General features: G+C 42.6%; 1 protein-coding gene across 1 annotated transcript in view; it reads left to right on the top strand.

Annotated features, from left to right (window-relative positions):
* The window catches only part of kcnh5a (potassium voltage-gated channel, subfamily H (eag-related), member 5a), a gene marked incomplete at both ends in the record, with an annotated part of 110936 nt that overhangs the window by 61378 nt on the left and 36358 nt on the right, over window positions 1–13200 (top strand). The window lies entirely within an intron of this gene.

The raw sequence follows: 13200 nt of genomic DNA, 5'->3' as shown, positions 1-13200 counted from the left end.
CACTTTGGGTCGGTTCTGCCGGGCTGAACCAAATGTTGTTGTTTAGTAGAATATTTAGAATTAAGTTTGATTGACTGTAACCATGGCTGGCTGGACCATGGCTGTGTCGCCTGTTGTTGATTCCACTCGCTTAGTACCGCCTTAATAAGGCCCCCCCCCCCGCCCAGGCCCCGAGCCCAGTGTAGTCAGGTGTTGCCTATAACAGGTTCACTTCACTTCAACTATGTCCCAGGCATACTCAGCAAAAAAGGTCTTGGACCTTGGTAAAAAAGTAAAAATATGAGAATGTTGCTCATCATTTTCTGCCCCCCTCTGGTATAAGCCTCTTGCCCCATTGGGCAGTTGTAGCGCTGACCCTGAAACAAAGGCTGTATGAGGGCCATCACAGGTCACGCCCTCTGCAAGGAGCCATCAGCCCCCCTTTCCGTGTCTTTATGATGGGATGGAGAAGGCGGCTACTGTTGCTGTCATTTGAGCGTTGCCGTGGTGCTCACGCGTAGCAACCTAACTGACTCATCTGGGTCACCTCCACTTCCAGCATGAAACGCAGAACAACGCGACAAGATGCAGTCTAAAGCGAGATGCTAGTGCTGCAACTGTGTGTGTGTGTGTGTGTGTGTGTGTGTGTGTGTGTGTGTGTGTGTGTGTGTCTGTGTGTGTGTGTGTGTGAGTGGGTATGGGGGGTGTTTTGTTAGCGTTATGCGTTAGCATATGTGTATTTGTTTGTATTTTGCTTTGTGTTTTATTTATCACTACAGTACTGTGTCAGCAACTTCTACATTAGCATGGCGGTGTAGCCCCTTTAAAAGTCAAGTACAGTTTCACAAGAGGGGAGTTTGAAGGACTTTACTCTTCCCTGGAGCCCCTGAGGACGAGACAAACATGCCCCTCCCAAACCATCACAGGCCTCTCACACTTACTGAGAAACCTGGGGGGAAACAACACGGTGCTGAAGTCATCGTTCCAGTTAAACTAACTTAGACTCATGCCAGTTTCCCTGCAAGACATTAATGGTTACAGAGAACATTTTTTAGCTTGGCTTCTCCGTTCTCCATCTGCCATCACCAGGCCTGAATTATCTCTATTGATTACAGTCCTGGCCACAGCCTGATCCAGCTCGTTCACAGTGCAGTATTCAGCTTCAGCGGGTTCACAGCGTCCTCATCTTCACAGCACACACACACCATACGGAAACCCTACGGGACAGTTAACGTTTCTGTGCCCTAAGACCTACATTTCTTTACATTCTCTCCACTAGTGACAAAAGTCTCGCCTATCCTTGCGATACATTTTTTTAAAGATACTATCTTGTTTACACTCTTTTAAAGCAATTAACTATCACAACTCTAAGGCATTGGAAATGACGTTCCTATTTAATTTGACTTGGCCCGAGGTGTAATGCTTTTCAGTAATTTGTCAATGAAGGCTCTTAAGATGATGTAGAAGTTGAAAGCACATAATGTTCCACATTTGCCAAACCTAACATCAAGTACGCCTTCTAACAACAATTACTAATGCTAGTGATACAATGTCCTGAATAATTAATCAAGTATTACATAATACATGAGGCTACTTAAAATAAGGCACAGCTGAAATATTTATTGCCACTCGCAACTCACATTTTGCTGACCATAAAGCTGCCTCGATTAAGGTGCAAAATGTTGAGGTGTACTTGTATGTGATCTCAACGTGGACTTCACATGTGTTATTAACTAACAGCTTTCAGAGAGTATCAAACTAAAATGAAAGGTTTTTTTTTTTCAAGCTAGAAAACCTATTTCCGTTAAGCAGAAGATGCCTCAGTTCTGCAACTTTTTGAAACTCCTAGTTCTAAAAAAGTCCTGTTTTGTCTTAGTGTTGTCAGATTTGCACTTGTCATTTTGATTGAGGCCCAAAGAGAATTTGCCTTTTTTCGGCTTGAACTGAACAGTACCATTGTGGCTTTGCTTTGTGACGAAGAAAGTGCAAATGCTATGACCAGGAGGCTATGACCAGGACTCAGTGAAGGATTGCCTACGCACCTATTCAAAACCTACTACGGATTCAGGTTGTGTTAGTACTCAACGCCTGTTTGCCCTGCTGTTTTTATTAAGTGTTTGTTAGCATGTTATTACATAGTTATAACACAAACTCATGCTGCCATCACTGACAGCTTCATTTGATTTCTGAATTAGATGGACAAGAACATGGCATGTTTTCTCAGAAATCCCTCCTCCCATATAATCAGACCTACGGACCAGTAATGTTTGCCTTTCAACTCCTGTTTGCCATATGGCACTGGTTTATAATTAAATACGTACTGTACATGCTCGGCTGAGAACGAAGAGCCTGTGCAAAATTGTAATTAATCAGAGCCGGCTCTTAAATGATCTGCTTGTTAGTGGGAGGCCACGTCGTTATACCATAACAACGAAACAGGTAGGGTGGAGAAGATGAGGATGAGAAGGAGAAGCAGAAGGATATGACAGCAAGCTTTACAAACATGTCCATTTTTAGCATAGCAACACAGCAGTTTAGGGGTTGTTTTCTTTCAGGCAGCAAAATATCACCATGTTTATTAAGCTGACTTAAAAAGAAAAAATATATATACACAATTTGTCGATATACATGATCTATATGTGATGGGCTGAAATTTACTGAGAACAATCAGGAGATGTGCCTTTGTGCAGTGTGTGTGTGTGCCTTACTGAGGAGTGTGTAAATCACTGGATGGTGCTGAGTGGGTGTGTATTCATAAGGGTCGGTATTCATCAGAGAGGAGAGATGAGAGAGAAAGAGGGGAACATGACTGTGTATGTGGGAGAGATAGATAGAGAGGGAAAAGTGTGTGAGTCTGTATATGTGTGTTAGAGAGAGAGGGAAGGGATAAGTGTCTAGGTGTGTGTTTGTGTGTGTGTGTGTGTTTGTGTGTGTGTGTATGTGTATTGGCGAGATCGAGTGAGTAATTGACAGAGAGGATTGCTGTGTTGCAGAGAGCTTTTGATACTGTCTATTAGCGTGAAGTTGTTGAACCTGCTCTGGCGTGTGTCTTGTAGTCAAACGTGGTGTGCTGTACGTAGGCATGCCTGTTTACTCTGACTAACTGCGTGAGTCTAGTGGCTACAAAGGTGCCAATCAGAGCTCTGCATCACCGAACGCCATGCTTACCCATCCCACCAGGGACCGTGGCAGGGTTTTGGATGTCATTAAGAATGATAATTCAGCATCGCTGCCTCTGCATTTGACACCAGTTTGGGGTCTGGTCTGCATCCATGAAATATAGCCTGCAGGGACAGGTCCTACCCATGTGTGGAATCAGATAGTATCAACGTTTTTTCTGGTGTCTGTTGGTTGCTTTTTCTGAAGACTAAGTCAGTACTGGAGGCCCAACAACTGAATCCACAGGGAGGGAGGGAATAAGTCAAGGTTCTTTAGATCCTGTGAAATATGTCGAAATCAGTGAGCCTAGCCGTCGTTGTTTAGCAACCCGCTTAAAATGTATCATTGTAAGCAATGTAGAGAAACCTTTAAGGAGAGCTACTCTTAATCTTAAAAGAAGGCCAAAGGTGCGTCCTGCTTTTTATTGACATAGAAGATCATCAGAGATGATGATCAACTAAACAAAAGTGAACACCGGGTTAGCGTGGCCCTTTGGGGAAAGGGAGGAAGGCTTCAAACGTTCATATCTTTCGTTTTTTTCCTGCTTAATCAGTGGTGGGAGAGTTCTAACGCTTTGGCTACTTATTAATTTGGCCTATTCAGATCCACTGAGAATGGAATGGAATGGAATGACAAATTGTACTAGTGTCCAAAAGTCCAGTATTCTGTTCAGAGTCTGATAAAGTCAAGTAGTTAAAGTCCGTTAAATTCCAGTTTCTGACTTCAGTGAGTGTTAGCTCCTCACACTGAAACTGGATTGTCTCCAAGCGATCATTTATTGACACTACAGCATGGTTGTTCGGTATGTGTATGTGTGTGTGAAAGCAGAAAAAAATGAATGTTTTGTTTTAGAAACACATAGAGATAGAGAGGGGTTGGACAGAGAGAAGGAGAACAGACAGTGAAAGAGACAGAGAGAGAAGGAGCATCTGCATTGGAACATCTCTGAATAAATGTTCTTTGTGTCGGAGTAGATGAGAGTGTTTTGGATCGGCTGTGTTTTTAATAGAACCTCTGACAAGTAGTCCGGCTGATCTCAGACGAAGGCGTTTGAATATCTTCATTCACTTGAAAGTTATTTTTTAAAACTCTTTCATGCTGCCTTCACCAAGGCCTTCACTCTCACCCTCCCTGCATCTCTTTATTGTTTTCTATGACTCTGTGCTTGCATCTATATCTCCTCGTGGGTAGCGTGATGTGCCCCTCTGTCTCCTTATGATTTTTTAATATTTTCTTTTCTCTTTGTTATTGTGCGTGTGTGTGTGTGTGTGTGTTGTTTGTTTTGTTTTGGTTAGTGTGCAGGCGGGGAAGCAGCTGCAGTGATTTTCTATTCCTCTGCCCAGTCTGTCAGGGCGTCGAGCATCTCCGTTGTGTGTGTGTGTGTGTTTGTGCGGTTATTTTTAATTTGTTTTCATAGATCTCTTAGGTGTGAAGATGACAGGGTCAAGACAGAAAAAAAACACCACCAGCACCAAAGGCAGAAGGATGAATGGTTCCTTTATTTAGATGTATGCATCTGCCATCTCTTGTACTTCTAGGATTGCTGTAATCAAACATAATCACACACATAAATGCATACATTTTAGATTTAGTGCAAAAAAAATCACAGTCATCTTGATTTTTCTTTCAGATCAGTTAAGTTAATGTTTATAACTCTTTATTTATTGGCTCCTCTTGTTACAGTATGTTGGGGCACAGTTAAAGTAGGCTTTACTCACAAACACACATACACACACACACACACACACACACACACACACACACACACACACACACACACACACACACACTGTGTTTCATTAGGAAACTAAAAGAGCCTAGAAATGCTCTCTGCTACTCCATATCACTTGGCTTTCCCACTGATGTGACGTACCACACCTCCATCTCTTATTTTTTCACTCTCAGTTCCGTCCAATTCAAACTGTCAGTTTTTTTCTCTCTGGGTAAAGTGTCTTGGCCAATTTCGACCCATCAGTGTTCTTACAGTAATGTGGAAGGAACAGTCTTCTTTAATGTGGTAGGAGGTTGCAACACCAAGGCTTTCTAGATGTTTGGAACATAGAAGCATGATTTGGCATCAAATTCAGGCGGCAGGAACAAAATGTACAGTAGAGACCTCTGTGTGGTATTTTTGGATCTGTGGCACAGTCTGTTGTGGAAGGCATTTGGTTACTTTCAGGTCCCTGAGAAGATTTGAGTGTTAGTCATATTTTGATAATATTCAGTTGTGCTTCAACACAAGTAACTCAACACACATCCTAGCAGCATTTGGAGATTGGTATCAGGGATGGATGCACAATTTCCCCGCTGACTTTCGCCATGGCAATTGGGGTAATTATGAGGGCATCTAAATGGGTTGTTTGTGGTAAGGGACTGCAGGATGGCAGAGCAGCTTCTGAAGTATAGCGAGGGCAATGGATGAACTGGCATAATGTTGAGAAGAGGAAGATCACCTGGAGAGAATTGTGTGCCATGGATGGTAACCACATTAAATTCAATGTTGGAGCCACTTATGATGTCCTGCCAACTCCACAGAACCTCAATGGGCAGCTGAAGACTAAAGCTGTAAGTTGAGTTTGGACGTTGGCTCATTAAAAACATATTCTGTCAAACTACCTCAAACCAGGTTCCCTACACTTTGAGACATATTTGGGTTTTAAAATCATTGGCATGTTTGTTTGAGAATGAGGGGGTTACCCTCTTAAAGTTAAGTTTTAAGGTTAAGAGGGGTAACCCTCCCACACCTTACCCTGGGCATGGCCATAGTGTAATGAGATTGATGTAAGGGATAATGTATTGTCCGGAGGTCATTATCCAAAAATAAATCCTGACGGGGCGAACAGCACCCTGACGCGCAGCGTGTGTGTGTACTGTAACATTGACTGATAGACAATACATTATCCCGCTTATTATACGGTTACTTGCCAAAACGTTAGAAGACATTCCTCTGAAAATACCTCTTTTCAATGATTTAGTTGCCGTTTCGTGAATTCGGCTAAGAAATAAATAGTTCTTCAAGCAAATAGAACTTTTAAGTTTCAGGTTTTGCGTAGCAACCCATTACTTGCTAACTTCAAATTACAATGAGTCTGTTACGTTAAATGACCGGATAACTTGCGGAATGATATGAAAGATGTGAATTAGAAGCACAAAACCCATTGCCAATGACAGCGTTCATAATCTTTTCGCAGCGGTCATTATCAAGAAATATCGGACCTGCGAAAGTTGGGATGGCCCATTCAAATCAACGGTACTTTTTGGAACATTCTGAAGAGCCGTGTAATAAGTTTACATAATTAGGCAGATGCATCATTTAGACACTAAGATATGCATATGAACTCTTGCCAAGGTGTATTTGTCGCTGTCTCTTGTATTAGCATGTGTTCTCATTCATTATGAGTATGGAGAAGGGTGGGTCAGGGATACCAGAAACAACTGTTTAGCCTTTTGGAGATGTGACTCAACAAAACACTGGCGAAGGAAGGAACCCACTTGACATTGTCAGTCAAATGTTTATAAAGGTTTTGTTGTTGTTGTGGTTGTTGTATTGTTAATTACGTATAATTAAGTATTGGTATGATGGTTGTAGTGTTGATATAAAACTAAGGCTCAGTTGGCTCAGACAGTGAGAGGTCTGGCCGCTGTGAGAATTTCCCAACCAATAGCACAAGGAAGTTAACATCTTGTCCTGTGTATAACACAAAAAAAGTGTGTATTTTTAGTGTGTGTAGCCAACATTTCGTTTAATGTGTGTACCATGTCATAAAAGAGGGAGATGATGTGGTCCTGAAGACCGTAGAGGAGGAAGGGAGAGAGAATAGTGGGAATGCCAACGACCTATTTAGGTCAGCTGGAAGTTCCACCATTACTGAGTGGGATTCCCAGCATGCATTGCCGCACTATCCCAGCAGCCTGTCTAATGAAGGGGGAGACCACCCCAGGAAGTACAAATCGCTGAGTCAACACTTTCTTTGGCAAAAGACCTTTCCCAAAATCTCCTCACCTGGATGTCTGGTATCCAGTGAGTTTACACCTTCTCTTGTGTTTAAATTATGATGCAACGTTGTGCCAGAATCATTTTATTATGTAAAAAATAACACCAATCCAAATATTTGGCTAATTTATTTGATGTATGACTACTGAAGAATCATCCCATGACATTTAAAAAATGCATACTTACACTGTTTGTGCGCTGTATGCCTCTCTATATATTTAAGGAATGATTGAAGACCCTTTCTGGTGGATTCTGTGCTTCTTGGCTTTGTGCTTACCGTGCAGACTTTGTGCTAACCGTGCAGAGAAATGGTGTTCCCATTTGAATGGCCATTTCAATTCAAGTTTTGTGGCGTATTGACACAGACTGTGAAACTAGAAACAGACAAAAAATGTCTCACAACAATGTCAGGGTCCTAAAACGAACTCTTTGGCAAATGGCTGGTATATGAAAAAAATAATTTTTTCCTTAACATTTAAGCTTGTTATAATGGCTATTGGATAAGCTAAATGTAAAATCACCTAATTAATGTAGAATCAACCCAAAATAAGTATATGTAAATTAAAATACTATAGTTTAATATCGTCTTTTTTTAACTTTGCACTCAGATTCTCTCCTGTGAACTACAGATTTCCAATAAAACCATGCAGGCCATCAAAACTGTACGGCAAGCTTGTTATATGTGGAGCACATAAAGTGTGAAGGGACTTTTTGTTTGAAATGGGGATTAGGATGGAGATGCAGAGAAGAATAGAGAAGGACTTTTTGAGGAGGGGGGGATACTGGAGAAAGCTAGCGACTAGGAGGACAGCCTGTTGGGTTAGTTGCAAGTTGAAGTGGTCAATAAACTTGCAAGCTTGTGAATTCAACTAAGCTCTGTGCCAGGTGTACGTTGGATTCCCCCAAATATTTGAACTATTACATATGCACTACAGAAACAATAACGAAACCCAGACTGCTGTGGTTATTGAGTGACATTGCTTAACGCGTCAAATATTAAAAATTAATCACAAAAATGAATTCGTTCATTTAGACAGCACTACTATTTAGTGGTCCCTGAAGAGGTTGTTAACCCCTGCCCTACTCTTTAAAGTAGGCTTAACCCTTCCTCTAATATTGATCCGTGACCATTTAAATCAGTTTGCCTTGAAGTACAGCCATATGTTTCATTGTGACAGGGAGCTTATACGCTATGGATTTTCCCTTTTCTTGGTATGGATCTGGGTGCTTCTTTGACATGCTATACCTCGCCGGGTCTCATCGTCCTCTTGTTATTGTAGCTGGGTGGCTCCAGTGTGCGATTGAGTTTTCTTAAGGTTTGCTGAAGGATGCTGCTCAATGCGTTGTGACACATCTCAGCACAGCCTGCCTGAAGAATGTGTGTGTGAGTCAGTCTCGTAAATATTTAATAGCACCTCTGCTACAGACCGCGGAGATACTACACGTGTCTTTGTGTGTGTGTGTGTGTGTGTTTGTGTGTGTGTGTGAGTGTATGAGGCTTGTCTTTGTTGAACGTGCCATCATTTCTTTCAGTATTCCCCCTCGTATCATATTAATTTAGCTAATTTTATTTGTGCATTCTCACGACACGTGGTTGATGAAACACGCTGCCCATGGTGTATTGGAGGTGTTAGGAGAGCCAATGCTCTCATGCACTGATTTTAAGTGCTCCAGGACTTTTAAGGGCTCCAGTGCATGAAGTGATTAACAAGTGTAACTTCCTCTTTGTTACGTTATAAGAAAGTGCATTTAGCAACTGCTTGTTTATTTATTTTATCTGTTTATTTTATAATGCCTTTGAAATAACACACACATACTGTATATTCTATATATATATATATATATACACTGTATACTATATATATACATAAATATACAAATAGCTAATTTCTGAACTGTTAATGTGGTCAGTATTGGCTGGAGACTCCAGATTGATTCCATGATGGCTGTGGTTGGAGTGTTTGGTCTTTCCTTTATTTTCCCCTCCATCACCACCGACCGCTCATTGATTTGTGTTGCCCGTAACTGCATGATATGTTTGATCCCTTAATGGTTCGAGCACCGCCCGCGCCGCACACATTACACGCCCGCCGCACACATTACCGCGAGGCACAGGTGGAAGAACGCGATCCCCGTGGCCTCGTATCCTCGTTGTCTCCCCGGCGCTGTTTGAGGGCTTTCTCACAGGAAGGCTAGGAGTATGTGTCTGTGTGTGTGTGTGTGTGTGTGTGGGTGTATGTGTGTGTATGGGTGTGTGTGTGTGTGTGTGTGTGAGGTCATCGCCATGTCACATCACGTCCTACTAATATGTGCGTGACATGACTTGACACAGCTGGCTTGTGTCATCTGTCGTCTGCATGCAGTGACTGCACGTTTGAGAGGTTTTAACCGATACGCGCTCGACCTCAGACGCGTGTCATTCACCCCTCAATGTGTAGAGCGCGTCGGCATTCGGAGTCGTCCATCTAACCAAGCGCGTCTTCTGCCCACATCACTCCCTCTTAATCCATCAGCATGCTTTCAGGGGGGCATCTGTCACACGTTTTGTTATTTCCATTATTGCCTCATAAAAGTCCAACTGGATTGGCTATTACTGGCATCTTAATGAGAAAATGTCCGCTTCACTGGAGGAGAAGAGACACTTATGATGAGGAGGGAAGAGGCGATGCCAGGCAGGAGGAACGACAGGCGGGCAGGGAAGAGGCGATGCCAGGCAGGAGCAACGACAGGCGGGCAGGCACGTGTATATGCCCCCGACTCCTCCGGTAACATCATCCAGTGGGTTGTGTTTTGAGACTTAGCGCTAAAGGCACTCAAGTTTTGAACACAACGGGATTAGTTATGGTGGCGCTAAAGAGACTGTAAGGGCTGGCTTAATCAGACAGTAATTAGCTCTGAGGGTGGTGTCAGACACAGCCCATGAATAGAGCTGCATATTCCCACTATAGGCCTCAAACGTGGTGCTGATGACAGCATGCAGCGGCGCCCAGGAGAACTTTGGGTGATTCATACCTAATATCCTGTTCCTAGTCCTATATATTTATCATATGATATCATACATCATATATTATTATTCATAAATTATCATGTGATAAGCGTTTCTATATACAGTACACTGTAAACCTGAACAAGTTCAGAGAACTCAAAACTTTTGATGTAACCGATTACATAAGAAAATTTGAGTACATATATATATTTTTTTTAAGTAAACTTAACTCAAATATTATACATCGGCTATACTGATTTATTTTGTTATCATTTTCATAATTTTTCAGGATTTTGCCTCGTCAGATATTTGTGTTTCTCTGGGTCTTTCACAAACAAGTTATTACACCCTTACGAGTTATTGAAAGGGTATCTTCCTTACATTCCAACTTCTTGCGCAAGCTCTTACTGTAGAGAGAACTGTCATTGGTTGACCGCCTTCCCAGTGTTGCCATTGCATTTACTTTTACATCTGTGATTTAGCAGACGCTTTTATCCAAAGCTATTTATAAGGAATTTTGCATTTATAGATCAGGAGCAGTTTAGGGGTTCACACTTATACAATTGGTAAGGAGGAGTGGGGAATCGAACTAGCAACCTTCCAACCTCTGGATTACTAAACGACTCCTCTACCTTAAGTCTGCTGTCTCCGTCTCTTATCACAAGAGCTTTGCAATGGTGTTCTCAACGACGCTGATGACGTCAGATACTAAAAAAAATTGAGTTATCAGGCAATGTTAACTCAAACAAATACACTCCAATACAATTAAAACGTCTTCACTTGCTCAGAGAACTGATACATTTTAAGTTGGGTCAACTAAATACCAGGTTTTAAGGACTGAATACATAATGTTAATGAGTTAGTAGAGTCTGGGTTTACAGTGTATGTATGTACATATGGGTACACAGAAAAAACGACGACACAGAAAAAACCCTGGTTAAAAAAAAACGCTGTGAAGGGTGCTATTGCATAGGGACTGGTTAGACAGTGACGTAAACATAGTTAGGTTAAAATAGAACTGTCATGCCCACTTCCATTTCAGTGGTCTGGAGTGGACTGTCAAAATGTGAGGGGCAACAGGCCATTAAGATCGAACAGCATAATTGGCCGTTATCACCACACCACTGCTTTCAAATTAGAGCCCGTTGTCTGTAATAGCAGTGAATTGAAACCATTCAGTCCCCTCTCCCATGGCTGCTTGCCTCTATTCCCCCTCCTCAAATTGCCTAGTTCATTGGTTGTTGGGTAGAGGAGAGATTGGAGTGTGAGAGCAGCCGTGGTAGATGGCAGCCTGCTCACCTGGGGACATTCCTTGAGGAGGCTGAGGAGGTGTGTGTGTGTGTGTGTGTGTGTGTGTGTGTGTGTGTGTGTGTGTGTGTGTGTGTGTGTGTGTGAGTGTGCCAAAAGCAGGGGAACATTCTAGAAATGTGTTCTGAGATATTCAGTGATAACAGTGTCTGTTTAAGCCGTAGTCTTTGTGTTTGTGTGTGTGTATGTACAGTATGTGTTTGTACAGTATGTTTGTTTGTGTGTGTGTGTGTGAGGGGGGGGGGGGGTGTTTGTTTGCGTGTGTTTATGTACATTATGTTTGTGTGTGTGTGTGTGTGTGTGTGTATGTCTGTGTGTGTGTGTTTACAGTATGTTGGCATGTGTGTGTGTGTGTGTGTATGTTTGTGTGCATTCATACATTAGAGTGTGATGTTTGCTCGCGCCTCTGAGTCACACCCTCCTCCTCCTCCTCCTCCTCCTCCTCCTCCTCCTCCTCCCTCTGAAGGCACACCGGGTTCTTTCAGTGTTTGATTGACCTTTACCACCCGCTGCACCGACCGTAAAAAACACCGGTGTCAATTAACACAGAGCACCCGGCAATCCACCAGTAATTGCCAGGCTTATCGCACGGATATGCACTGTTTTCTGAAGAGATTATCTCAACTTGCTTAATTTGCACTTCTCAAATTGCCTGTCTGTGACCCAGCGTACAGTAAGTGTATGTGTGTGTATTAGTACTAAAATATGTGTGTGTGTGTGTGTGTGTGTGTGTGTGTGTGTGTGTGTGTGTGTGTGTGTGTGTGTGTGTGTGCGTGCGTGCGTGCGTGCGTGCGTGCGTGCGTGCGTGCGTGCGTGCGTGCGTGCGTGCGTGCGTGCGTGCGTGCGTGCGTGCGTGCGTGCGTGCGTGCGTGCGTGTGTGTGCATGCGTGTGTGTGTGTGTGTGTTGTTCTTTGGTGCCACTCTGACATGGCAATGCAGTGCTTATATATTGTTGGTTTTTGGCTGTGATTTCATTTTATTTAACCAATTCTATTGGTGTGGAAAGTCAATGGTTTACTGTTGAATGCCCAGTTGTTATTGTTGAAAATTCACCATAGTTAATGTGAGCACACATCATTGTGTCAAGTAATGATTTTTACCCATAATGACAAGATTGATACCTTTAGTTTTTGTCCTCCATGTTGTTCATATTTGTGGGTATAAATACTCCTGTAGCGCTAGTAAACCCAATTAGGAAGACTCTAACACTTTTGAAATGTTACTTTTACTGAAAGTCCTTTAAAAAGAATGACTCCTACATTTATACAGCACCTCTTATTGCCGCAGAACCAATTCTGACACCTTCTGGATGGAAGGTATGTCAGTCAAACATGGCCGAGGCTTTTATCTCAGATGATTGCAGTCTGGACTCCATCCAGAGGGCCTATTCTGGTACCTGACTCCTGTAAATAGGCTCAGTGCTCTGTACTGTAGGTCTGGGCTGTGGCTACAGATGCCTCTTGATGTTCTTCTCCTCTCAGCCATCACAAAATAACATTGGTTCAATAGTGACTATTTTGGGCCAGGTTCCCATGGAAACACTGTGGTGTGTTGGGGTAGGATGTGTGGGGAGAAAGAGAGAGATAGAGAGAGAGAGAGAGAGAGAGAGTGAGAGACGGAGAAAGAGAAAGAGAGAGAGAGAGAGTGAGAGAAGGAGAAAGAGAGAATGAGAGAAGGAGAAAGAGAAAGAGAGAGAGAGAGAGTGAGAGAAGGAGAAAGAGAGAATGAGAGAAGGAGAAAGAGAAAGAGAGAGAGAGAGCGTGAGAGAAGGAGA

Source organism: Sprattus sprattus (assembly GCF_963457725.1).
Source record: "Sprattus sprattus genome assembly, chromosome: 2".
NCBI lineage: Eukaryota > Metazoa > Chordata > Actinopteri > Clupeiformes > Clupeidae > Sprattus > Sprattus sprattus.
This window is presented reverse-complemented; position numbering and strand designations above follow the sequence as displayed.